General features: G+C 45.7%; 1 long non-coding RNA gene across 1 annotated transcript; it reads right to left on the bottom strand.

Moving 5' to 3' along the window:
* Positions 1-1,340: 1,340 nt before the first annotated feature.
* On the bottom strand, positions 1,341-24,651 carry LOC140212875 (uncharacterized). The gene is made up of 3 exons (XR_011889849.1): positions 24,597-24,651; positions 22,015-22,132; positions 1,341-1,512 (listed from the first exon to the last, which is right to left on the bottom strand). It is a non-coding gene; the product is annotated as an uncharacterized lncRNA (long non-coding RNA).
* Positions 24,652-24,953: the final 302 nt, after the last annotated feature.

The following is a 24,953-nucleotide window of genomic DNA, read 5'->3' as shown; positions in this document are numbered from 1 at the left end:
GTGCGAGAGAGGAAGGCGGGAGGCGCGCTAGATACGGGGTTGAGGCGAAGAAGAGGGGGGGGGGGGGGGGGCGTTCTTTTTTGGCGGCTGCTGCTTACGTCGAGACCGTGCGGGCGCCGTATCTTGAAAGCGATCTGCGACGTGGCAAAAGTGCGCGCCCGTGGAGGCCTCAGCTTCAGAGCGATCCGCGATGTTTGCAGAGGGTGCGTAGTGCCGGTAGCTTCGCATGCACTGTGCTTTCGACGGTTTGTTCGCGTCGAAGCGAGATATGCACAAGTGTCAATTCAATAGCTGCTGCTGCCGCAATTCCTCGCTCCAGCAATTTGACGGCGAGTTTCCGCAGTAGTCGAGCGAGTTGTGTTCATATTTACCTCTGCGCGCGTGACGCAGTGCTTGGTAATTTAGTTAAAACACGTTGGCGGCTAGTTCATTTGAATCCATGATAGAATGTGTAAGTGCGAGTGAACGAGGACGCAAAAAAAATACAGACAGACAGAGATAGCGCTGTCTCTGTGTGTCTTTTTCTTTGTACGTCCTTGTTCAATCACGTTTACACATTATACTGCTATTAATTTAGTTAGTAAGCGAATGATTACAAGTTTATACGGACAATAAAACTACTATCCTTGCTTCGTATAGCTATCTACTTGTTTGCTATCGAAATCGGTGCTTCACCTGTCGGGAAAAACTCCGTCTTCTTTCTTAACGCGGTGGTTTTTGCCGAGTCATGCACAACGCCAAACCTTATCCTTCACAGTGTGTAATACATTGCACATACATTTATCACTTATCTTATTGCTAGGTTAATGTTAGTGCCTAGTTTAGAATTTTTTATGACTTCATGCTAGCAGGACTCGAAATTGGAACCTATTCGCCATAGTTCTCTTACAGTCCGCTCTCGCTCTTTCTATATCTTTATATTCACAACTGCGTATTCATTGTGCGCGAAGCCCACGAAAATAGGTATTTCCAGAAATTGTTCAGTGTTAGCGACACGTTCTTATTCATGGGAACCCTGCGCATGCAACTCCGTGTCGACGAGCGCGTCCACGTCGGGAAAGAAGCCGTTCTGGCATAATACCGTTGAAAGTGATAGCTCGGTGGAGTGGGCACCACCCTGCTCAGCGCGTTTCAGAAAAGTTTGCTTTATGCTTAGGTGTCGGCATGGGTCGAGTCGAAGGCACAACAACAGCTGCAGTGTGGGAGGCAGGAGTTCTTATACGGTCACCCAGCGGGCACAAAGGTTCACGGCTTTTGAACGCCGTGAAGATTGACCACAACTGGATAACAGGCAAAAAAGTTATTGTTGCTTAAGTTTTTAAACTGTGATATTGCTAAGTCAGCTTTTGGTGGTTTGGGGAAACTGCCAAAATTCACCGCCTTTATAGTTGCGGTACTGTTTCGTGGAAGAGACATGATTAATAAAGCAATTTAGGCATTCCTTGTTGAGGATTGCTGCTTACCGAGTTTTTCCGATGCGTTTCCTTTTGCACCAAGGGCGGTGAGATGAAGCTGCCCTCAAAGAGTAAAAAACAAAAAACAAAAACCAAAGTAAGCCTTTTTTCGGCAACGTGAATTCCAATGCAGAATAGCATGCTGCTTACAATCGATATATTTCTACCCGAAGTGCACAAGAAGTCCCCAAGCTGCTTGTATGAGTAGTATGAATGGTAAGCGACATATGCGTCTCTCGCTGGATATATTTTGAAATTTTAATCCAGAATGGGAGCATAACACGGCCGTTTGAAAAGCAATATTCCTCCGTGAATGGCTGCATGGATGTCCTAACGATAGTGTCTCGGGCTTCACGGCACCTATGCGCAAGGAATGGAGTGGCCTCAAGCTCGACACGAGCCATTGACACAATTTATTTCACTCGAGGAAATTGCCTGCTTCGTAGTAGTGTTAGACATTACTTTGATTTCCACCTATGTGAAAACACCGCAGTGCCTCGACAACTCGCCAAAGTGACCGTCACGGACAGCGAAGCACTTCTGTCGGTGGCCATCATGTTGGATTGATATCGTCCTTGCAAGGACGCGGTTCGGAGTGTCCACTTATTGTTGCCGACGGGGACTACCTGATAGTCACGAGTAGAAATGTTCGGGAACCGATGGCCGAGGCTCCTGGTGGGTGCAAGGTGCTTACAGGTTTTCATTTTGCGTTTCTTCTTCAAGTTGTTTTTAGTGTTGAGCAGTGTGCTATATGTCCTTTCGCCCTGCATGCTCGCTGCCTGTACTAGTACGCCGCCATCAAACCGTTTTTTTTTTGTGCTATATCTTCATTTCGTCACATTTAGGCTATGTTTCAGAGGTGCAATGTTGTGGAGGCTAAACAGAGTTTTTGCAGTGGCTGCGTTTACACTGAGGGATATTAAGATGTGTTTTGACCGCACTTGTCCGAAACTTTTCTTCGTATAGGCTGACTATTGAATGAAAAACATTTTAAAACTATAACACAAACAAACTACAATATACGGCTGCTAATACACTATTTTAGGCCATGTAGCTTTCTGTTTTTTTTTACTTTTGGGTTGTTTTTTTTATTTGCAGCCTCACCCGCATGCTCGCTCGAGCAAAAGCCATTGGTGCGCAGAGGATAGAGGGAACGCTCAGCGAAGGATTGACGGACTGAGCGTTTAAATTTAAAATTAAATTATGGGGTTTTACGTGCCAAAACCACTTTCTGATTATGAGGCACGCCGTAGTGGAGGACTCCGGAAATTTCGACCACCTGGGGTTCTTTAACGTGCACCTAAATCTAAGTACACGGGTGTTTTCGCATTTCGCCCCCATCGAAATGCGGCCGCCGTGGCCGGGATTCGATCCCGCGACCTCGTGCTCAGCAGCCCAACACCATAGCCACTGAGCAACCACGGCGGGTAAGACGGACTGAGCGTAACGTCCACAGCGTTCAATATTATGTCTGAAACCGAGTACATGTTACGCGCTTTCCACTTTCGACCGCTTTTGTACACTGACAACACGCGGTCCTCACAGACAGTTTCAGCAGAGCGTTGCTTATTTTTCTCTCCGCTTATACTTCCCCCACAGCTGGAGTGAAATGAACGGCGTTGATTTCGCTTACTTAATAAGCGCCTCTCCAACGAACGTCAGCATGGAGCAAAATATACAGGGGTGCCGTCTCTCTCTCATTGCAATGCATCTGGCGCGACCGACTACTCTCTCAGTGGTAACAGACGCCCAGTAATGCGCCCTGCTGTCTGTCTCCGCCCACCTCCTCTCTTCTTGTAGGCCTTTTCAAGGCACCCTCCTGCATTTATTCCTTCCCGAGCTGCTTGTACCAAGCGAGCGCGGCTTGTGGCGCTCGAGCCGAGAAACGAAGATGAGGAAAACCCTTTCAGCTAGGACGTGAACTATGTACCACGGCCACGTAGGACAACAACAACAACAACGTGAACGAAGTTGTCGGATGGGCGCGCCTTTGCCGTTGTCGCTGCTGCAACGGGTATCTTCAACGTTATTCAATTCCGACTGCAACTAATAAATATACGCACACCAACCACATTTTTATGGGGGCGCAATGCCCGTCTACCATGCATTGGGGTGCACGTCCAATTATTTCCCTGCCCCAGTATGATGCGCCTCATAATAATATCCCGGTTACGGCCTGCAAAAACCGAGAAATCGTATATATATATATATATATATATATATATATATATATATATATATATATATATATATATACGCGACCAGCAAATATCCAAGAACGAATGAAAAGGTGTTGCGCCACCGAAGTTACTCTTTGCAGTACTGCTATAGCTGCGATAAGGGCAATACCAGCGTTAGGATTTGATTATACTTGCGCAGACTAAGCTCATGAAAACAACAATCAATATGAAATGCTTCGTGCGTGGGCGCTAGCCTGCTAATATTCGCGACCGTCACTTTCATAAAAATGTAGGTATTTAAGCGACTATCCAACATAAACCAAAAGCGTGCTGATGTTTTTAGGGCCCTGTGTTGTGTCCTTACTATTTCTAGGACACTGCTGCTACCAGTCACTTAATTAAGTGGTGAAGGGCGTGGGAAGCGTACTTGACACATTTAATTGTAGCTAGAAATGTTAGCCTGGTCGAAGGACTGATATTATTAAAAGCATGCCGGCTTAAGGATGAGTTAAGTTGCATGTCTTCAAAGACAACGTGCAAAGTAATTAAATAACCAAAGTAACACATCACATTTTCCCTGAGGTGCTCACTCCCTTAGAAAAATGTAGGAATTCCATCTATCTTCCATGGATATTTTCTGCCGCCCAAAACAATGTAATTCTGAAAATTGCATTATTACTTCATAATAAAATTGTGTTGCTTTCTTGGAAAATGGCCCGCCATGGATATATTGAATACGAATTGAAGTATAGGGGTGCTGTATAGTGGCGCTCGAGAGTCATTGTATTGTTTTCACTGTATCGTCATGAAAGCATTGCATTTAGATCGCAATGTAATGAACTTATGTAGTAAAATAATGCTTACTGAGGCTGAATAATAATTGCAGCCATCAGTAACAAAAAGGCGTATGAAAAGGCATGCTTGTACTTATCTCTCTTGAAAATTTGGAGCCCTGGAGTGAGCGCCCCAACCACATAAATCATTTTACTTTACAATAAAGTTTCTTCTCTCTCTCTCTCTTGAAAAACGCGAGGTAAAGCTGTTCTTAATATATGAAACACTGAGCCCCGGGAACTATGAGTAGGTGTATCCTAAAAAAAAATAATATGAATGAAATAAACAATGCACAGCTTTAAAAAATTGAATGAGCAGTGAAAACTTTCTTAAGGCACAAAACTAAGCAATAAATACGTTCTTGAAGCTTTGGTGTTTCATCCAGGTAATATTCATGATCTGTACAAGGAGCTACAACAACACCACTGTAGTATAAGGGTGCTGTATAGTGGTGCTCGAGTGTCATTTCATTGTTTTCACTGTATCGTCATGAAAACATTGAATTTAGATCGCAATGTAATGAATTTATGTAGTAAAATAATGCTTACTGAGGCTGAATATTAACTGCAGCCATCAGTAACAAGAAGGTCATGGTAAATATTGCACTGTATGGCACTGTATCACTGTATCATCATGAAAACATTGCATTTAGATCGCAATGTAATGAATTTATGTAGTAAGATAATGCTTACTGAGGCTGAATACTAACTGCAGCCATCAGTAACAAGAAGGTCATGGTAAATATTGCACTGTATGGCACTGTATCACTGTATCGTCATGAAAACATTGCATTTAGATCGCAATGTAAAGAATTTATGTAGTAAGATAATGCTTACTGAGGCTGAATATTAACTGCAGCCATCAGTAACAAGGTCATGGTAAATATTGCACTGTATGGCACTGTATCACTGTATCGTCATGAAAACATTGCATTTAGATCGCAATGTAATGAATTTATGTAGTAAAATAATGCTTACTGAGGCTGAATATTAACTGCAGCCATCAGTAACAAGAAGGTCATGGTAAATATTGCACTGTATGGCACTATATCACTGTATCGTCATGAAAACATTGCATTTAGTTCGCAATGTAATGAATTTATGTAGTAAGATAATGCTTACTGAGGCTGAATACTAACTGCAGCCATCAGTAACAAGAAGGTCATGGTAAATATTGCACTGTATGGCACTGTATCACTGTATCGTCATGAAAACATTGCATTTAGATCGCAATGTAATGAATTTATGTAGTAAAATAATGCTTACTGAGGCTGAATATTAACTGCAGCCATCAGTAACAAGAAGGTCATGGTAAATATTGCACTGTATGGCACTGTATCACTGTATCGTCATGAAAACATTGCATTTAGATCGCAATGTAATGAATTTATGTAGTAAGATAATGCTTACTGAGGCTGAATACTAACTGCAGCCATCAGTAACAAGAAGGTCATGGTAAATATTGCACTGTATGGCACTGTATCACTGTATCGTCATGAAAACATTGCATTTAGATCGCAATGTAATGAATTTATGTAGTAAGATAATGCTTACTGAGGCTGAATATTAACTGCAGCCATCACTAACAAAAATTTCATGGTAAATATGGCAAGAGCTCCTTCCCAGCTGCGACAAAGAAAATAATTAACTAAATGAGCTTCTATGCAATATAAGCTAGCTTTATGTTCGAGTTATCCCCCTGAACAGTCCTGTAATATTTTGTTCTCCTTGTTTAAATGAATATTTCAAATAATACTACGTTTTAAGTTATATGCAGGCAACTGTGCCAATACAACGCTTGAAAACAACCTTTGAAAGCACTGCCCATTGTCACTGGAGCACACTACTTTCTGTCAGTGAGGCAGCAAAGTTTATTACGTCCTAAAGAACTACTAAGTCGTAGTTTCTGGCCGCTCCCATGTTGGGGCCAGAAGACCACCGTCCTCCGTGCGTTCTCGGGCCCTTTGGACAGCCCTTAGATGACTGTAATGCAGTAGTGTACACACCTATCACCTCCTCCACGCAGAAAGCCCCTGAAATTTCGTAAAGTAGCGCCACTCTCCTCCTCCGCCTACAATCCTCCTCGTTTTTCCTCTCCTTCGCGCTCCCTTCTCGATTGTGCCGCAGCCTACAAGGCTGGAGCGTAGCAGACGACTTTTTGCAGAGAGAATGCACGTATAACAAGGCTATATGCTTTAAACGTTTGCGTGGGTTTCGTAGATCGGAGCAAATTCGTTTAAAGGAGAAATTTTTCATGCGGAGGGTTGTACAAAATCAGTGACGGCAGCATTTCTCTCCTGTTTTAATACCTATCTTTTTGTTAATATGTCAAAACGAGCGCTGATGCCGTGCCATCATACTCCGAAAGAGTTGCGTGTGCTACAGTTAGGTACGCCACATCTGCAAAGTGCGTGTAGCACGATCGCGTTGCGAATGGTTGTAAATCTGACGTTTACGATAGACCTCTAGCAACCCCTCAGTAACGTAAAAAAATAGTAGGCGACCCTAAGATTTGACTTGCACTTGCACCTCGGCGTTGGTGTTTTTTAGATTAAGCGAGCGAACGACTTTCCCCTGCCATGTTATGCGGCCAGGAGCGAGGGAGGGCGAGGAGGAAGCGCAGCGCACGGCACCTGGCGGGGCGTAGCCTTCCAGAGAGTGACGCATGAAGCGCACCTTACGCCTCCGTTGCTGACGTCAGAGCATGTAACGAGTGTGCCCACGCAGCTGTTTCGAGCAAGCGAGCGCGCAGGTGAGTGCCGGCAGAGAAGCGAGAGGAGAGGGTTTCGTCACATCCGCTGTCTTAGTAAGATTCTCAATGTGTGCCAGGCAACTGTTTTCCATTCATTAGCGGGTAAGCTTCAAGCCACCTTTTTCTTTGTGACGTCATTACTGCCGTCATTACTTCCGATTTCTACTCCCGGGTTTGTATCAATTTCGTCAAAGTCGTGCTCACGTGTCGGGTCTCTAAAATCTACGATTGTGTGTGGTGTGCAGTAATCACTGATTTCTAATTAATTATAATTATTCCACATGCTTCGGTACGTGAACTTGTAACTAAACACAAGCTGTTATATAATTTATTAACTTACATCCTGGTCCGCGCAAATCTACAGTATGGCGCGCCCCCGACAACAGTTCGTTGTGCTATCACTGCGGGTAGGCTGGTCACATGTATCGCGACTGCCAGTACCGATGGATTGGTCTGCGGGGATACCATCCGGACGCCCGTTGCCCGCGCTATGGCGAACGCCCGCACGAAATCGAGCAATACTTAGAAAGTAACCGGCTTCCTCCTTCCCCACAGCAAAGACAGTCACGGTCGCCTTCACCTCATTGGTACGCGTCACGAAACCGTGCTCGACCCGCCTTTGATTCCGCTGGAGTCAACGGAGGAAGCCCGCGTCGGGGAAACTGAAAACGGTGACCTTCGGGGGTGAGGCCGCTGTCATGCGAACCGTCAGATATCCTCCGCCGACGCCATCCCCTAGCGACGTACCGCTGACGCCTTCATTCGAAACTGCAAAAAGAACTTCTGCTGCTATTACTTCTTCCATCGACGGTTATATGGTAACTGCACTTGTCGATACGGGAGCTGACTACTCGGTTATGAGTGCCTCACTGGCCACTCGGCTACGCAAGGTGCTGACAGCGTGGGATGGCCCACATCTGATTACGGCCGGAGGACACCTCGTGTAACCCATTGGACGATGCACCGCCAGACTTGCAATTTCTACTTCGACTTTCGTAGCGTCTTTCCTTGTGCTGCCAAAGTATTCTCGGCTAGTTATACTGGGCATGGATTTTCTCTGGGAATATGGGGCGATCACTAACCTTCGTGACTTGTTCGTGACTTTTTCTAACTATGTTTCTTCGGATTCGAGTGCGGAGGATGAACATCACCGCGCGGCTTTACGCGTGGTCGATGACTGCGTGACGTTACCGCCTCGAAGTAGCATCTTCGTCCTCGTTGAATGCCTCCAAGACCAAGTAGGAATAAGCATCGCCGAAGGTAACCTCACCATATTGCTGGATCGCGAAGTTGGCGCCGCACGAGGTCTCGTAGAGCTCCAACATAGGCAGACCACGATTCTAGTTACCAACTTCAGTGGTGAATACAAGCACTTTGCGAGGCATACCACCATGGCCTACTTTGAAACGGTGGCCGAGTCCAACGCCTGTGCTTCGGTAACGACAATCTCGATTCCGGAATCCAGCGATGTGAACTTGACCTGTTACATCAACGTCAACCCACAGCTAGACCAAAACGAGAAGGAGAGGCTCCTCACTCTGCTATCGTCATTTAGCGACTGTTTCGCCACCACGTCGAAGGCCAAACAGACCCCTTTAATCAAACACAGAATCATCACTGAACCGACCGTCCAACCTGTTCGCCAACACGCTTATCGCGTGTCGCAGAGAAAACAGGATGCTATTCGTCATCAACCTAAATTCTCGACGATGATGTCATTCAACCATCGACAAGTCCGTGGACTTCACCTGTTGTATTAGTTAAAAAGAAAGACGGTTCACTACGATTCTGTGTCGATTATCGCAAACTGAACAAGATCACGAAAAAAGACGTTTACCCACTTCCTCGAATTGACGACTCCTTGGATCGCCTGCGACATGCCCGTTACTTTTCTTCAATGGATCTGCGTAGTGGGTACTGGCAAATTGAAGTTGGCGAACGGGACCAAGAAAAAACACCGTTTATAACACCCGACGGCCTCTATCAATTTAAGGTCCTCCCTTTTGGATTGTGTTCCGCTCCGGCCACATTTCAATGCATGATGGACACAGTTTTATCTGACCTCAAGTGGAACTCGTGTTTAGTCTACTTAGACGATGTAGTTGTTTTTTCCACCACATTTGAACAACACATCCAGCGGCTTGAGGCGGTTCTTCAAGCTATCCGCACCGCCGGCTTCTCCCTGAAGCCCGATAAATGTCACTTTGGCTACGAGGAGCCCAAATTTCTAGGTAATAATGTCAGCAGCACCGGTGTGCGCCCTGACCCCGACAAAGCCATGGCAGTAGATCTGTTCCCGATACCGAAGACAAAACACGATGTCCGCCGATTTTTAGGGCTTTGTGCGTATTACCGCCGTTTTGTACCCAATTTTTGTGAAATTGCCGAACCGTTGCAACGACTCATTAAGAACGACGTCACATTTGTTTGGGGCCCGGCACAATTCGACGCCTTCCCCGACCTTCAGCGACGTCTAGAGACACCACCGATCCTTGGTCACTTTGACACCGAGGCTGACACAGAAGTTCATACTGATGCTAGTAACATTGGTCTCGGAGCGACACTCGTACATTTTCAAGCTGGTGTTGAGCGCGTTATTGCGTATGCCAGCCGAACCTTGTCTGCTGCTGAAAAAAACTACTCAGCAACTGAAAAAGAAAATCTGGCAGTCATAGGGGCTATCCAGAAATTCCGCCCATACCTGCACGGACGCCCATTCCATGTCGTCAGCGACCACCACTCTCTCTGCTGGCTGGCGAATCTCAACGATCCTTCAGGCCGTCTCGCAAGATGGAGCCTTCGGTTGCAGGAATTTGATGTGACCATCGTCTATAAGTCTGGCCTGAAACACACTGACGCCGACTGTTTCTCCCGCGCCCCCGTCGAACCCGCACCACTAGATACTGACGACGATTCTGGTTTTCTTTGTACTCTTCCGTCTTTAAACCTTGCTCAACAGCAACGCCAAGATTCCGAGCTCCAGCCCTTCATTGAATACCTTGAAGGAAGCCGCCCACAACCCCCACGGCAGTTCGTGCGTCACTTGTCCTCTTTCTGCCTACGTGGCGACATCCTATACAAGCGGAACTTTCACCCTACGGCAACCGTTTTCCTGCTCGTTGTTCCCGCTACTCTCCGCGACGATGTTCTACGTGCATGCCACGACGAACCAACGTCCGGGCATCTTGGTTTCACGCGTACTCTCGCGAGGATCAAGCAGAAGTACTATTGGCGAAAACTCACAAAAACCGTGAAGCAGTACGTCAAAAGTTGTCGAGATTGCCAGCGTCGCAAAGTTCCACCATTGAAACCAGCCGGTCTGCTTCAGCCTGTCCGACCTCCTTGTTCACGTTTTGAACAAGCCGGGATGGAGTTACTCAGCCCATTTCCCAAGTCTTCGGCTGATAACCGCTGGATCGATGTCGCCACCGATTACCTCACTCGATACTGCGAAACACAAGCCGTTCAGCGAGCTACTGCTTCAGATGTTGCTAACTTCTTTATCAAAAATATCGTCCTTCGACATGGTGCTCCCGCTGTCGTCATCACAGGCCGTGGTACGGCCTTCACTGCCCAGTTGGTCCGAGATATTCTGCAGCTGAGCGGAACAACGCACCGTACGGCAACTGCGTATCACGCGCTGACTAACGGTTTACCTGAGCGTCTCAACAAAACGATTGCGGATATGCTTTCCATGTATGTTGCCACGGATCATAAAAATTAGGACGAACTGCTCCCGTATGTGACATTCGCGTACAACACCGCCCTGCAAGAAACCACCGGTTTTCCTCCTTTTCGTCTGGTCTACGGACGCGACGTCACCACTATGCTCGACGTGATGCTCCTACCAACTTCGTCTAAACCTACTGCACCAGATACAGACGCCTTTGTTCAGCGTGCCGAAGCAGCGCGGCACCTTGCGCGGCAACGAATTCTATCCCGACAAGGTCAAGATCCTCGTCGATACAACATATGCCATCGAGACGTCACATACAACCCGGGAGATCTTGTTTGGGTTTGGACCCCTATACATCAACGAGGCCGGTCAGAAAAATTATCGCGCCGATACTTTGGCCCCTACATATTTCTGCGTCGTCTAAGTCCTATCAACTACGAAGTTATTCCAGCCGACACTTCGCACCACTCCCGTAGACCACGCTCCTTTGACATTGTTCACGTTGCCAGGATGAAGCCCTACCATTCGCGCTGACTCTCATCCACAAAATTTGTTATGCGGCCCCTGTCGTCACGTCCATTGTCTTTCTCACTTCTTTTATTTTCTCCTTGTGGCATTTAACATGTCCCCAACTTTATTTATTTTTTTATTTATTTTTTTTTGGAGGGAGGGTTAACGGCACGCACTAGTTACGCTAGAAGTCGAGGAAGAAGAAGTGTGCGTGGTAGCTGCTGCAAAAACGAACTGTAAACGGCCGTCCGCTTAGAACTGTCTGACTGGCTTTTCCTCTCGTGACAATATACATATCATTCTATAACTATTTTCTTTCTGCTGGCGCCTTCTCGAGACGCTGGCTTCTCTTTCCCTCGATCCTCGCGCTCGCAGTGCCACGGCTGGCTCACGCTGGATTCCATGTTTACCACAGAGCAACGGTGCCAACATACGCTCCTCGTCAGTCGGTAGACGCTTCTCAAGCGAAAGTGGCCGTGGACCGCGACCGTCAACGAACAAAGCCGGCGGGAGGGCCCACTTGATGGCATTAGGCCAATAGCGATGCGGAATTGGCCTCGGCCAGGGTGCGCGAGGAGGACGCGGCCTTCTTCAAGGTATGTCATTACTTTGAGAATTAGGCTGGGCTTTATCCACACGTGTTGTGTAAAGGGCTTACTTTTGAGTTGCCTTACCCGGAAGACAGATCTTGCCCCCAAACAGCGACTTGCAGCGGAGCACACCATCGGTAAGCAAGCAGGTAGAACTGCGAATGCAAACTGTAGTTTTCTACGGAGATGTACAAGTTGGCTTTTTTCTGTGCGTTTTCGGCGCTCACAGACGAATCAGTGAGAATGCATGTTTTCACGTGAGATGAATGTGGCGTTGCACCACTCAACGGTATGTGCATCGCCATTGGAACCAGAAGACGCATGAAAAGCGCCTTCTTGCTATGTGACAAGAACTCCAAGGGTATCGTGGAATTTTGATATGTATCTCTTGGGTTCCCCAATGCTGCTGCGCAAATACAAAAGATGATCAAATAGTATTCGCGTAAAATATCTTCAACGTACGTCTTTATTTAGACATTTTCTTTTCTTCTATTCAAAATTCTTAGTTAGCTTATTGGTATAACTGCAAATGCAAACTGGAATGTTCTACACAGATGTGTCACATGTAAGAGGCATGGGGCAGAAACAGAAAAGAAGAGGACGATGTGCGCCGATAGGTCTGAACGGCGCGAGCCCTCGAGGCGCGTGACCCGAGGTGTGATCGGGAGAGGAGCGGCGCTGAGCTGGTATTATCGGCGTGCCTCTGGGCCAAGAAGGTTGGAGCGTCAGCTTCGCACTGGCGATGGGAGCCATGGACGTTCAGCCAAGTCCGTGACGCTGACGATCCAGGGTGTGACCGTCGACCTCGGCGACGTTCGAGTGAGGCTCCTTGGACGTGCTGCAGCCTCTCACGGTGGTGCCGGGCATTCCAGGAAGCATCCCCTTCCAGAGGCGGACCAACACGTATGAAAGTTCCCGGGGCGTCTAGTCGGCACTCGGAGAAGTAGCGGCGGAACCCGGCGTTAAGCCTAGCCAGGAAGGCCGGAGTTCCACGTCACCGACAGAGTTCGGGACACTGACATCCAAGACGGACGAGCTGGCCGGCCGATACCAAGGCAACAAAGCTTGCGGAGTCGGCGGCACACCGACTACGATGAAGCGCTCACACGCATCGGAGATATAGGTGACGACAAAAGACTGTAAGGACGCTCCTTTTTGTTAGTGTGCAGCCATACACCAGGGTTGCCAGACTTCCGCGCAGAACGCGCTAAGGACGAACTTAGGTGAGGATAAGGACATAATTAGGCTACGCAAGTGTGGAGTTTTATCTTTGCCAATTGAGTTTTGAGTTCCATTTTGAGTGCGTTTTATATTGGGTTCGACCCGAGTAAAATCCGTTTGCTGTGCTGCCTTGCGTCTCCCGGCTCCATCTCTCCCAACATCCGCACGGCCCAGAGATCACTGACAAGATGTGTAAGTTTGTTTTCCTGCAGTGCGTCCTCGGCGCTCACGGAATAATAAGTAAGACATAGAAAGCATCTCTTTAAATGGAAACTGGTTAGCATACATATGCATTGCTGTCTAGCAAGACTATTAATTCCATTAAAATGTGGGCTGGTAGAGAACAGAAGGCACAGCAGAATTAATAAGTACTGCTTTAGCGATGGGGTTGAAAGAACAGCGACATACCTCTTTTATCCAGAATATAGAGATTAGCACACAATAGTGGGCTAACTACTAGAAACGTTGACATATGACGGGGCTGCACCAATACAACTGCGTATTACACTGTCACCAACCGATTTCCGGAAATAGGAGGTCATAAAGATGTTCATTTACCTAGGTGTCTGGATAACAAAAGGGAGTGAGAGAGACAAACTGTTGTTCACATGCGGACCTTGTAGTTTACGGCTGTTTGTTCACAAATACAGAAGTGGTCGTTAGTGAATGCGATTTCGCACGCGATCGTCGTTAATGACTTTTAAAACGCCCTACTAGCAGCAATGTTCCTGCAACGGTTTGCCATCTGCCACCATGCCAGACGGATATAAATTTTGGTCTTAGACACATATCACAAACGACCAGATACATATGTTTAAGTGGTCCACACAAAACTCTTTCACCATCTCAAGTGATCCCAGCGGTCAGCATTAGGGAAACACTGATGTAACCTTGGTTTGCTCACGGCATTACTTCAAAAGCATTATATAGCCAAAAAGAAAAAGAAAGGAGAACTGGCAGCACTGAATAAACGTACCTTTCTGCACGCAATCACTGCCTCCTCTGGCTTACTCTGAACTTTGTTGAGGGTCTTGCGAAACGTTTTCACCAACTTTCGAGAGTGCGCATAATGAGCAAGCAGTACATCCACTCAATAAAAGTATATCAATACTTTCAACATTTCAGCAAAGAACCGCCAAATGCAAATTCTCTGTGCAGCGAAATATCCCATACTTTATAATGAAGTTTTCAACACTTCTTTTCTCCTTTTTGCGCCTCAGTCATATGCACGATTTGGTGTAATCTTGGGTGTACAATTTGTACATGTGATACTTGAAAGAGCCATTCTGCAGAAACTGTTGCAAATGCAAAACAACTGCGTCCTAAACAGGCAGAGTCAGACTTGGTGGCAGCTCAACTTGCGTAGCTTTCACAAGGTTGCCTGCTAAGTATGAAATGGAGTACAGGTTCTATTATGTTGCAAAAAAATTGCATTACACGAACTGACAACTAGTGACAGTCACAACAGTGGCTCACGCTTTATGTGACTGTGTGCTCTAAATTTTATGGTTCTACCGTTGAGGCTCACTACAGATTAAAAGGTCCAGAACGATTACTTAAGCTAATAGGAGAAACACACAAAAAGAGCGTCAGCTGAGCTACAGTTCGCAACTATAAGGGGAACAACTCTTTTTGAAAAGACAATAAAGTGGACATATTTATGGTCATTCCTATTAATTTGCTGTAGGCTGAGAAGATGATGAAACGACACACACATGTACTAACAAGCTCAACATGAAATTCCCTTGAAGTTTCATGTGTTTCGTGCTTCATTTCATCATATCAGATGTTAGTTCCAGTGTTAACACCCACATACCCATTTGGTCATTCTAATCACAATATTTCTACGCATTACACATTCTCGAGATAGTGTCACCTGAGGCAGTGTGGAAGCACTAACACTGCGCTCCACTGTATTTCCACTTTTCTTGCGCTGTGTTTAGATGGAAACAGGAAGAATGAAAAAGGGACAACCAAGCTGACTGAATGAAGGAGCAAACAACTAACTGATTATATTAGAATGAAGTGCGAGTGCACATGGTAATAAATGTGTTGTAAGCAGTTACCTAGCAAAAACAAAGAAAAACAGAAGAATGTGAACCGTAAAGTGTAGCGTCCCTAACTGGAACGGCAGCATAAATGGCATAATCTCAGTGAGACGGCTGTCGTCCGCTATTTTATTCCAACTTCTTCGTTCTCACTTCTCCCCTTGCCCATTTATGCTTCTTTCATGCGTCCTGCGCAGACCGCTTCACCCTTCTGGACTTCTTTTAATTACACCCTCCTGGGGTATTACTTGAATGTGTTTCCAATAGAGGGGCACTCCGTTTGACTCGAGGGTCCGGTGTACAAGAAATTCTTCAATATTCTATGCTGGCTTGCAGTCTTAATCACTTGAAATGTTGCAAAAAATTTAGAATTTGAAGGTACAGCTGGTTTTCTTACAAAGACAGTCTCCAGGTTGTATGTCCGGTATCTGGCTACTGTGCCTTTTATCAAAGTTTCGCTTCATTCGGCGCTTGTAGACCTTCTGTTCTTTGACAGTTTTCCATACTTACGCGAGTTCGAGGTTCTCTATGAGGCCTAGCTCACGATCTGCAGGAAGTATGGGCGCTGTACCCGAAGTTGCAAAATGAGGGCTGCAGCCTAAGCCAGTGGTGTACGATCTGCTGTGATGTTTCACAGCGGCCTCGAGACAGCACTTCCAGCCACCAGCAAAGTCTGGATACATCATCCGATACTGCTTGATGTCTCGTATGGCACGTTCCGCTAGGCCATTTGCTACCGGGTGGTATTAAGAGGAATACTTGATCATTATTCCGTGCTCCTGTGCCGACAATGATAATTTGGCACTCCGGAAAGCCGGCCCGTTATTGCAGACGAGCGTCTTTGTGTGTTTAAACTTTCAGCCTTGAGGAGATCTATTACTCTGTTTGCGTCTTCTTTGCCAGCTTTAGCCGCAGTCGTCCTTGTGCACTCATCTATGGAGAGCAAGAAATCTTGCGTTCGCTTGACTCCTTCCCCCTTCCTTTTGAGCTCCGCGAAATCCAAATGAATTACTTCGAACGGGACGCTTGCATATTCAGTGTTTGTCATAACGTCTGTCGATTGCTTGAATTTAACTTTGTTCACCTGGCAGAGGTGGCATGTGAGGATGTAATGGCTGACGTCGTTTTTCATGCCCGGCCATGTGAATCTCATGAGAAATTTCTTATAAGCGCGCCAGAAGCCATCATGTCCGCCCGATCCAGGAGTGTCGTGGTATAGATGAAGAATCCTTGCAATCATAGTTGGTGGTACGTGATACCTTCTATTGATAAACTGGAGCTACCTTCCTACCTACCTTCCCAGAGCTTAATATGATTGATTGCCTCTAGATTCTTGCTTGATTCGTGTAGAAGTAATCTTGACAGTGTATCAGCGTCAGTGAGCAGTGGGCCAGGACGGTCCGAAATTACGAAATCAAATTGTTGCAGATAGTTCAGCCATCTATCAATGTGGCCTCTTGGCGGCACCATGCTCAGAAGTTGAGTCAGTGCTTGATGGTCAGTCGAACGTATGAATTTGGCACCATCCAGGTAAGTACGAAAGTATTGCACAGCATTTAAGACGGCCAGAGCTTCCTTTTCTGTGGTAGAGTAATTGGTTTCGGCGGGTTTCAGGGTATAGCTGCAGTACCCTACAATGTAGTTTTTGGTTTGATCAGCTTGTTTGGAAGGTTTCTGGTATAAAACTGCACCGGTAGCATAATGTTATGCGTCTGTGTTCAGCAAGAAAGGCAGAGAACAATCCGGTATTCGCAAGATGGGGTCGGACGATATTAGCTTTACAAGCTCACAATAGGCAGCTTCGCTTAGCCTTTGATGAACGCCCGAAAGTGTCCTGCTAGGCCAAGAAAAACGCGCAGGGAGTGCACGTCATCAGCCTTTACCAGCTTCGAGATTCCCTCTACTGATTCTTTCTTAGTCCTATTAGTGTGTTCATTAAACACCCTGCCAAGAAATACTATAGTATCTTGAAAGAACGCACTTTTCTTGAAGTTGACTTTGAGTTGGGCAAGACTGAGAGCGGGAAGAACTTTTGAAAGATGACTACGGTGTTCTTCCTTTGTCTTTGAGTAGATCATGATGTCGTTGATGGGCACATTACAAAATATGCCTAGGTAAAGTTTCAGAATGTCCGTCATTATCTTCTGAAACCACGCAGGGGAGTTTTTCCAAACAAATGGTAGGTGGTTGCACTCAAACAAGTCAAATGCAGTTATGAACGCGGTGTAATTCTTCGTTTCTTCACTTAGTGGAATCTTCCAAAAGCCCTTGCAGAGGTCTATACGTGAAAAACTATGGCAACCACCAGTTTCTGCAATGATGGCGTCGATTATTGGCATTGCATAAGGTATCAATTCAGTTTGACGGTCGAGAGCCCGGTAGTCTGTGCAGAGGCGGAATGTGCCACCTTCATTTGGTCCAATAGTTTATGAGACACAAATGGGGATACGGAAGGCCGGATGATACCTACATCCAACATTTCTTGCAAGTCATTTTTCAGGCACACCTTTTTATCTCTGGACATATTATAGGGGGTTCCAGGAACCACTGTTTTATCTGTGAGCTCGAAAGGAACATGTAATTTCTTTGCTTGAGGGTAGCTATCCTTGCATGTAGGCTCTGGGTACTTAGTCTTGATGTCTCCAGGGTGGAAATTAGCGTTGATACAGTAGGTTCTTCAACATGATCTTCTGTTCTTATCGTGTCCTCGGCCATTACTTTGTCGTCCCAAGATAGGTTTATCTTAAGTATTTTGATGTCTCGACGGCACAAAAGAAAATCGTAGGTGACATTGGGTATTGCCAATACGTCACTGGTAATACATGCCCTTGAAATTCAATAACCAGGGTTACCCATTCACTATGCATGGTCATTGACCCACCGTATGCTTGGACAGGCAATCTGCTACCAGCGTGGAGGCGACCGGCATCCACGCGAGTCTCGTTGATAATTGATACGGAAGCTCCACTGTCAACGAAAGCCTTCACTTCAATGCCATCTACCTTAATGGGGGCGTACAATAAGCTTGACGACACCAAATACACTGCCTCACTGAGGCTCTTCTGCGGCTTGTGATCCACCGTAGACAGATTATGTGGAAGTAGGTTGCCGTGAACTGTGGTAATTGGTTCTTCACCATCCTCACAGTCATGATTGACGCTTCCCAGGGATCTGTTTATGAAGCTATCTTCACATTAAGATGACGCAATGACTCTAGATGCTCACTCAGCTTACGAGAATTAAATTGATCTGTTCTACCACCTGGCTGTTTTCTCAATGCAATTCTTAGCACCGAAGTCTGTAGAAAGTTCAGAAGGTCATCAAATGTTCTTGGACCTTTGAGCTGGACATGATTGCGGATCTCAATACACAACCCTTGCGTTATCAAAGCTACAACAGCAGAAGACGACAGCTTCGGTTCTGCTGAATACAACAGGCGACACTTTTTAAGACAGTGCTCAAGCAGTGAGCCGCCTGTATACCTGAACCGTAGTGCCGCATCCCATCATTCTTCTGCGTTGCCTTCGAAAGCCGGTAAAAAGTTACTTTTCCACAGTTCCCATCATGTTGGCCCATGATCCATGAGTTGCACATCATACAATTTTCTGGCTAAACCGCCCAAATAGCGGCGCATATTCAAAATCTTTGTGTCGTCGGAATGCCACATATTCTTGTCGCAGGCATACTCAAAAAACCACGGCCAGTAGCGCGCACTTTGCGAGTTTCCTTCAAAAACATCCGGTTCAACAATGCCTTGTGCTGATTGCTCTCGATTAAACGCTTGGATGAAAGTTCTCATTATCTCGATCTATTGCATAATGTGCCTTTTCAGTTCCACAACAGTCACGTCTAGGCTCACCTTCCCGGCAGGCGTTTCCTCTTTGAGGGTGCCACGTCGTATGGGTTACAGAACGAGTTCGCTCAGTGTCTGCAGTTGCAGATTCACTGTCACCCATCTTGTTTGCATGAGGGCTTGGTGGCTGATTGCAGTTTATTGCAACACCACGTTCATCAGCGCAGTAGAACTTCTTCGATAGGAAGGTCCGTCGCTGGCTCAGCGTGCACTTGGTATCGGGTGAACACAACAGACTCCGATGACGCCTGGTCGACGAAAAAGGTCACCCGCATGGCTAATCTTCGAAAACTGTTGGCTGCGCCAAAATGTAGCGTTCCTAACTAGAACGGCAGCAGAAATGACATGTTCTCAGTGAGACGGGTGTTGTCCGCCATTTTATTCTAACTTCTTTGTTCTTACTTCTCCCCTTGCTCATTTCTTCGGCTTCTTTCATGCGCCCAGGACGAATGAAAAAGGGACAACCCAGCTGACTGAATGAAGGAGCAAACAACTAACTGATTATATTCGAATGAAGTGCGAGTGCGCATGGTAACAAATGGGCGTTGTAAGCAGTTACCTAGAAAAACAAAGAAAAGCAGAAGATTGTGAACAGTAACGAATACGAAATTTCATATTGATTACAATATAAGGCAACTTTGGTGAACGATGAAGATGTCTTTGATTGTTTGGACGTGCATTTTGTTGTTTAGAATATATGTCTCGACGTCTATGAGCAGAATAAAAAGAGCGCTTATGCATGTCTTTTTGTTATCATATAAGGAGTGCTTCCTAAATCACTCTTTCTAGCGGTCTCTGCGTTTTCGCAGTTCTTTATTCTTGCTGACGGTGCAGATAATTTCCATTGTTTGTTGTTAGCTGCTGTAGCTAGTTAGCCTTTCATTGATAAAGCACCCAATTTGTTCTATGCACACCTTAACGCATAAAGTATAAACAGCATAAACAATACTGCCACCCCATGCTGTAAACTTGCACATGTTTTGCTTCGCAAGAACCTTCGCTTGCCACATTTTCTGTCTCTAACTCGATTGCAGGTAGTTTTCAAACAAACCTTGCATTGCCTGACTCGTGTCACCGTCGGTGTTGGTGTGGCCGTAGAAAAAATCCCAAGTCCCGCTAAAATAAACGTTCCTTGTCGGTCTGTGGATTCGAGTCACCGACCACCGGGCTGCAAGACCACCACGCTAAATGATTCAGCCACTGTCGGTTCATCATACACGACCTTTAAACAGGGCTTTTATACGCTTGAAGAAGTGGATGCAGCGCCAGGCGCGAGCCAGTCGCAGGCGTGCTCACCCTCTGGAAGAGGACGGATATGGTGTGATGGCGTGTTCGCTCGCCTCGCGCCCGCCGTTTCCCACCAGTTCAGATACGGCAGTCAGATTAGGAGGCCGCGTTTGGTTCGTTCTGCCGATGAGAAGGCTGTGTTGAAGGAGCGGCAGCGGGAGCGGGCCACGCGTCACGTGTTCAGCCGAAGAACAGGTAGTGTTTGATGAACGCCGCCGGGAACTCGCTCGAGAAAGACACATCGTCGACGTACCGACCTCGCCGAGAGGGAGCGCGAGGCGGAGGTGCTACGACAACGAAGAGCCACGGATCGCGATCTTCGCTTGCCCCCAGCATCACAGTAGTGGAAGGGTGGTCAATTCTTTATTTTGTGTGACGTGCTATGCTTGCACGGTAAAACTACACATTTCCGGATTTGTATCATGGTTTTTTCGTTACGTCTGTTGTCCTCTTGGGTAATTGCACAAGCAGCGTGTTCGGGTATTCTCTATTCCTCAGCCTACTTATCTAAGTTCAGAGCTTATGCTACAGTGTGGTGATATGAGTTTTTGACTGTCTGGTTGTTAAACGCCAAATTGATCCTTCTATATATCACTTTTGACTGGCCATTCAAAGTAGAATTTCTTGCTGTCCTGATATTTTGTAAGGCCGGCACGTCGGCTGTCTTCAGTCTAACTTGACATCTTACAACTAAAATTTCCCTTCCTATGGCACTTCGTGTTGTGTCACACATTTTTTGCTGCACTGCGACATTTGCAAGTTGTTGTCGCTCAGGCTTGTCTCACATTGGCGCGCTTGGACAACCATAGCGACAAATCAGAAGATGCGGCATTCCACGCTCCTGCTTACGCTCTTAAACAAATGTACGCCCTCTGGGTTGTTGCTTGCCACGCAACAGTACTCGTCATCTGTCTTGCTTGCGCTTCCTTTTTGAAAACTCTGCGCTCACTACATGCCTGTCGAGAATGCTCTGTCATGCTGATAACGTGCATGCCATCCGTGACTTGGAAGTAGGGGGCTCGCAGCGTGAAAAAAACGATATGCGGACAAGACAGATGACGATTATGGCTGTATGGCAAGATGGGACTCAAAGGGTGTAGTTTTGCTTAAGAGTGTATGGCGAGAGGGCTCATTGCAGCAACCCGTGGTGGCCTGGGCATCAGGGCTACGGAGCAGTGTAGCCTCCAAGAGAGCGCGGGTGCACCACTGCAATGTCTGAGGTTCGGAGGCTACATAGAGGAGCTGTGCGTTGTGTAACAGGAAACTTCTACTGAGCGGTAATGGCAGTATTGTTGTTGTTCAGCTGTAATATCAAGTACGGCTATTTTTGCTTGTTCTGCTTATACTTCAGAGGTACAATTTTCCACAGAGGCTTGTTCCTTTGTGTCGTATACATTATCTAAAAAAAGTTTTTAGGTGGTTCAGAACTTCATTGCACACTGCAAGAAAGGGTGGCACGGCTCAGACAAATCAATGTATTATGCATTAAAATCCCATGGAGAATAATACCAACATGCAGTGCTGGCGTGCATGTAGTTTTTACGCCTTAAGAGCAACACAAGTAAACTGAAGAAATAGTAACCATATGGCTTCTGCAACAAGCTGCTTACCAGTCACGTAGCTCTGCTCCTCCTGAAACATCTTCAGGATATAAACTCCAGCCGTCAAGACTTCGTTTTCCTGCTCGAGCTGGCGTACTTGAATGCCACATGTACGGCAAGCCGCATCCTGAAATCATGACAGTGCATGCATTCTGAGGCATGAAACAGATGGAAAAATTGGTGCGGATGTTTAGCCAGTAGAAAAACAGGGAAATATTCCATCTAGAAGTTCGTTGTGAATGGATGCAGTCGCTCTTACTCAATATTTTCACTACCTTTAAAAAAGAAGAGGAAGGAAACAGAACAGAACGAACACTTGCTTTTCACTGATTTTATTTCGAAAGGAAATTTCAGATCACGCGAAAACAGGAAATGATACAATAAGAATTATTTTTATCCGACATTGTCATCAATGCAATGCTATAGTATCATCTTTTTAGTGCACGTTTTACACTCTTATGCTGGTCTTTGGTCTTACTACCAAAGACATGGTTGGCCAAATCACGAACCATAATCTCTTAGCTGCTTACCGTGCATACGTTCATAAAGGCTGATGCCAAAGTTAACGACCTCCTTTTCTCTTGTAAAACAAGTCGTATGATGCAATGAGTAAAGTTGCAAGCAAGCAACAGAAATAAGCAGTGGGCACTTTACCTTTTTGTCTACACAGCACTACGACTCAGCTGGCCTCGATATGTAAAGGTACTGCATTTATCACGCAGTCACACAGAGTCAGCATGTTCACCTAACCTATTGCAGCGCCACAGTTGATGCAGAAAAATAGGGTTGAATTGCATTCTTTCCAATGTCGCAACGGCTGTCTTACTGACTGTAACGCAATGAATCAATGCAAGAAATAACTGCAGCGCCAGGCAGCGACACCATGCATTGTAATGTCTATATTGTGCTACCTTCCCAATTTCACACCACTAAAACTATGTCGTGCTGCAGCGATGGCGCAGTTTAGGAAAAAGTACCCTTTAAGAGCAATATGGAAACAAATTCCGGTCAATGCAGTTTCGAGCAGAATTTCCACCACAGCTAAATTTAACAAAACTTGAACCAGATGGAGCTTCAAGAAGTATACTAATTGTAAAGCATTGTTGGAAAGCGTTTTAGATGGTTGAGATATTTCTGGCATGTTTTGTATTAGGCAAATGCCTTTCTGCGCCGTAATAAAGTATACTTTTAACTACATGGAGTATCATCTATGAGATGTGCAAGTTTATGTAAAACCAATAGGCAATGAATCAAAGGCAAGCACAGGGGTAATCACTTGTGTTGAAATTTAAGTGCAGAAAATAATGGAGAAACGGGAAATTAAAATGCATGAAAAGATAACTTCTCTGCGGAGGGGACACAACCCGATGGGAATGATGTGGGTTTGTTCCCCACCGCAGGCAAGTTATCTTTTCGTCCACTTTCATTTCCCTCTTTTTAAAGTACGCATTTCTGTTTGAAACTCAACTAAATGCCCCTATGCTTTCCTTCGCATCATTGCCTGTTGGCTTTATATAGCGGTGAAATTCGGCTCCTCTATCTTCGTTGCGCCTTGTACTTGTGAAGTTTGGCTTATAAAGTTGCTACCGTGCGCTTCTTCTCAAATATGACGTTTGCTTAGGCACACTGGGCCTATACAAAGGCTTGTCTAATTATATTCTTTGCACACAAAAAAGAAAAATCCATGCGGTAAAGGGTAAAGTACGAAGTAATTGGACAAAAGGATTATTTGTGAATAGCAGTTAAAATATAATTTGGGGCATTTCATACTTTAAATGCCACTGAATACATTTGTAAAACGTGTGTCTACTGAGAATTCTTGATATTTCCATCAGTTAATATTCCACCCTCATGCCCCAGAATCCCCACTTCCACTGTTCTAGATATTAGTTGAACGTGCGAATATATTTATGGTGTGACCGTAAAATAAGCGCGCACGTGAGCCGCAACCACCACGCGTATGCGCAATTGTGTCCTTAAACACGGCTGAACCCTATTCTTCCGCAAGTCAAAACTGTCATTAGAAGTGACAAAATTCATGCCGTAAGTTTAAAACGCGGTTACTTTCTCTCATTCCCTTATGAAGCGTAATCCAACATTGCGCCCACACGGGCTTTATATGAACCCTTTGTATCGTTCAAATGATGGTTTCTGCATCAGCGACTAGTTGCGACCGCTTTGTTTCAAGGGCTTGCGGGCACCCGGCAAGAAACGATGCGAAAATGCAAATGCTTAAACTAAGACTCGACAAATATATAGGCAAGGAGATGCAATGCCCCTGTAAAAGCATATAACGTTAACAGCCGAGCATAGTAAAGCACTGAGCTGGGCCAAATAATTTGTACACTTTATAAATTATTGCCAGAAAGATATTTTTTATTGCGCTAACAAAGACGACGCACGAAGTGCCAATATAACACTTGAAAAAGGATGTAGTTCTGTCTCCCTTTTAGGCCTCTCCGACTGTGCCAGCATCACCTGCACTTTCCAATCGGTGATTAAAAGCTTTACGGTATATATACATGCACACACACGTAAAACATAAAAATGCTTGCCGCAGATGAGAAGGATCGCCCGCGCTTCCGCTTTACCTGCTTCCCTAAAGACATCCTGGACGCTGGCATGCAAGGTCTTGATTTAGCCCTCCTGGAATAAGAGCAAATAGCCGAAATTCGTGTCGGCGAGGGCCGCTAACGGGATAAATTTCCAATTTTTGCTCGGCCACCCATTTTACCAGTACGGGTCACATGCATCAACAAAAGTAACCATGGACGTGAATTTCAAATGATCTGGGTCAAATTCATAGCAACTCATAACCATAGTCCAATGAACGAAGAGCTAGGCTACATTATTGTGCTCTCTGTCTATCACTAACACATCTACGTGGCTGGCTTATGTATTGCTTTAAACATGTGAAGTGGTCTGAAATAAAGGAAATTAAGCAAGTG

This window comes from Dermacentor andersoni, chromosome 8 (assembly GCF_023375885.2).
Source record: "Dermacentor andersoni chromosome 8, qqDerAnde1_hic_scaffold, whole genome shotgun sequence".
NCBI lineage: Eukaryota > Metazoa > Arthropoda > Arachnida > Ixodida > Ixodidae > Dermacentor > Dermacentor andersoni.
Note: the sequence above shows the minus strand (reverse complement) of the source record. Positions and strands in the feature narration are given on the sequence as shown.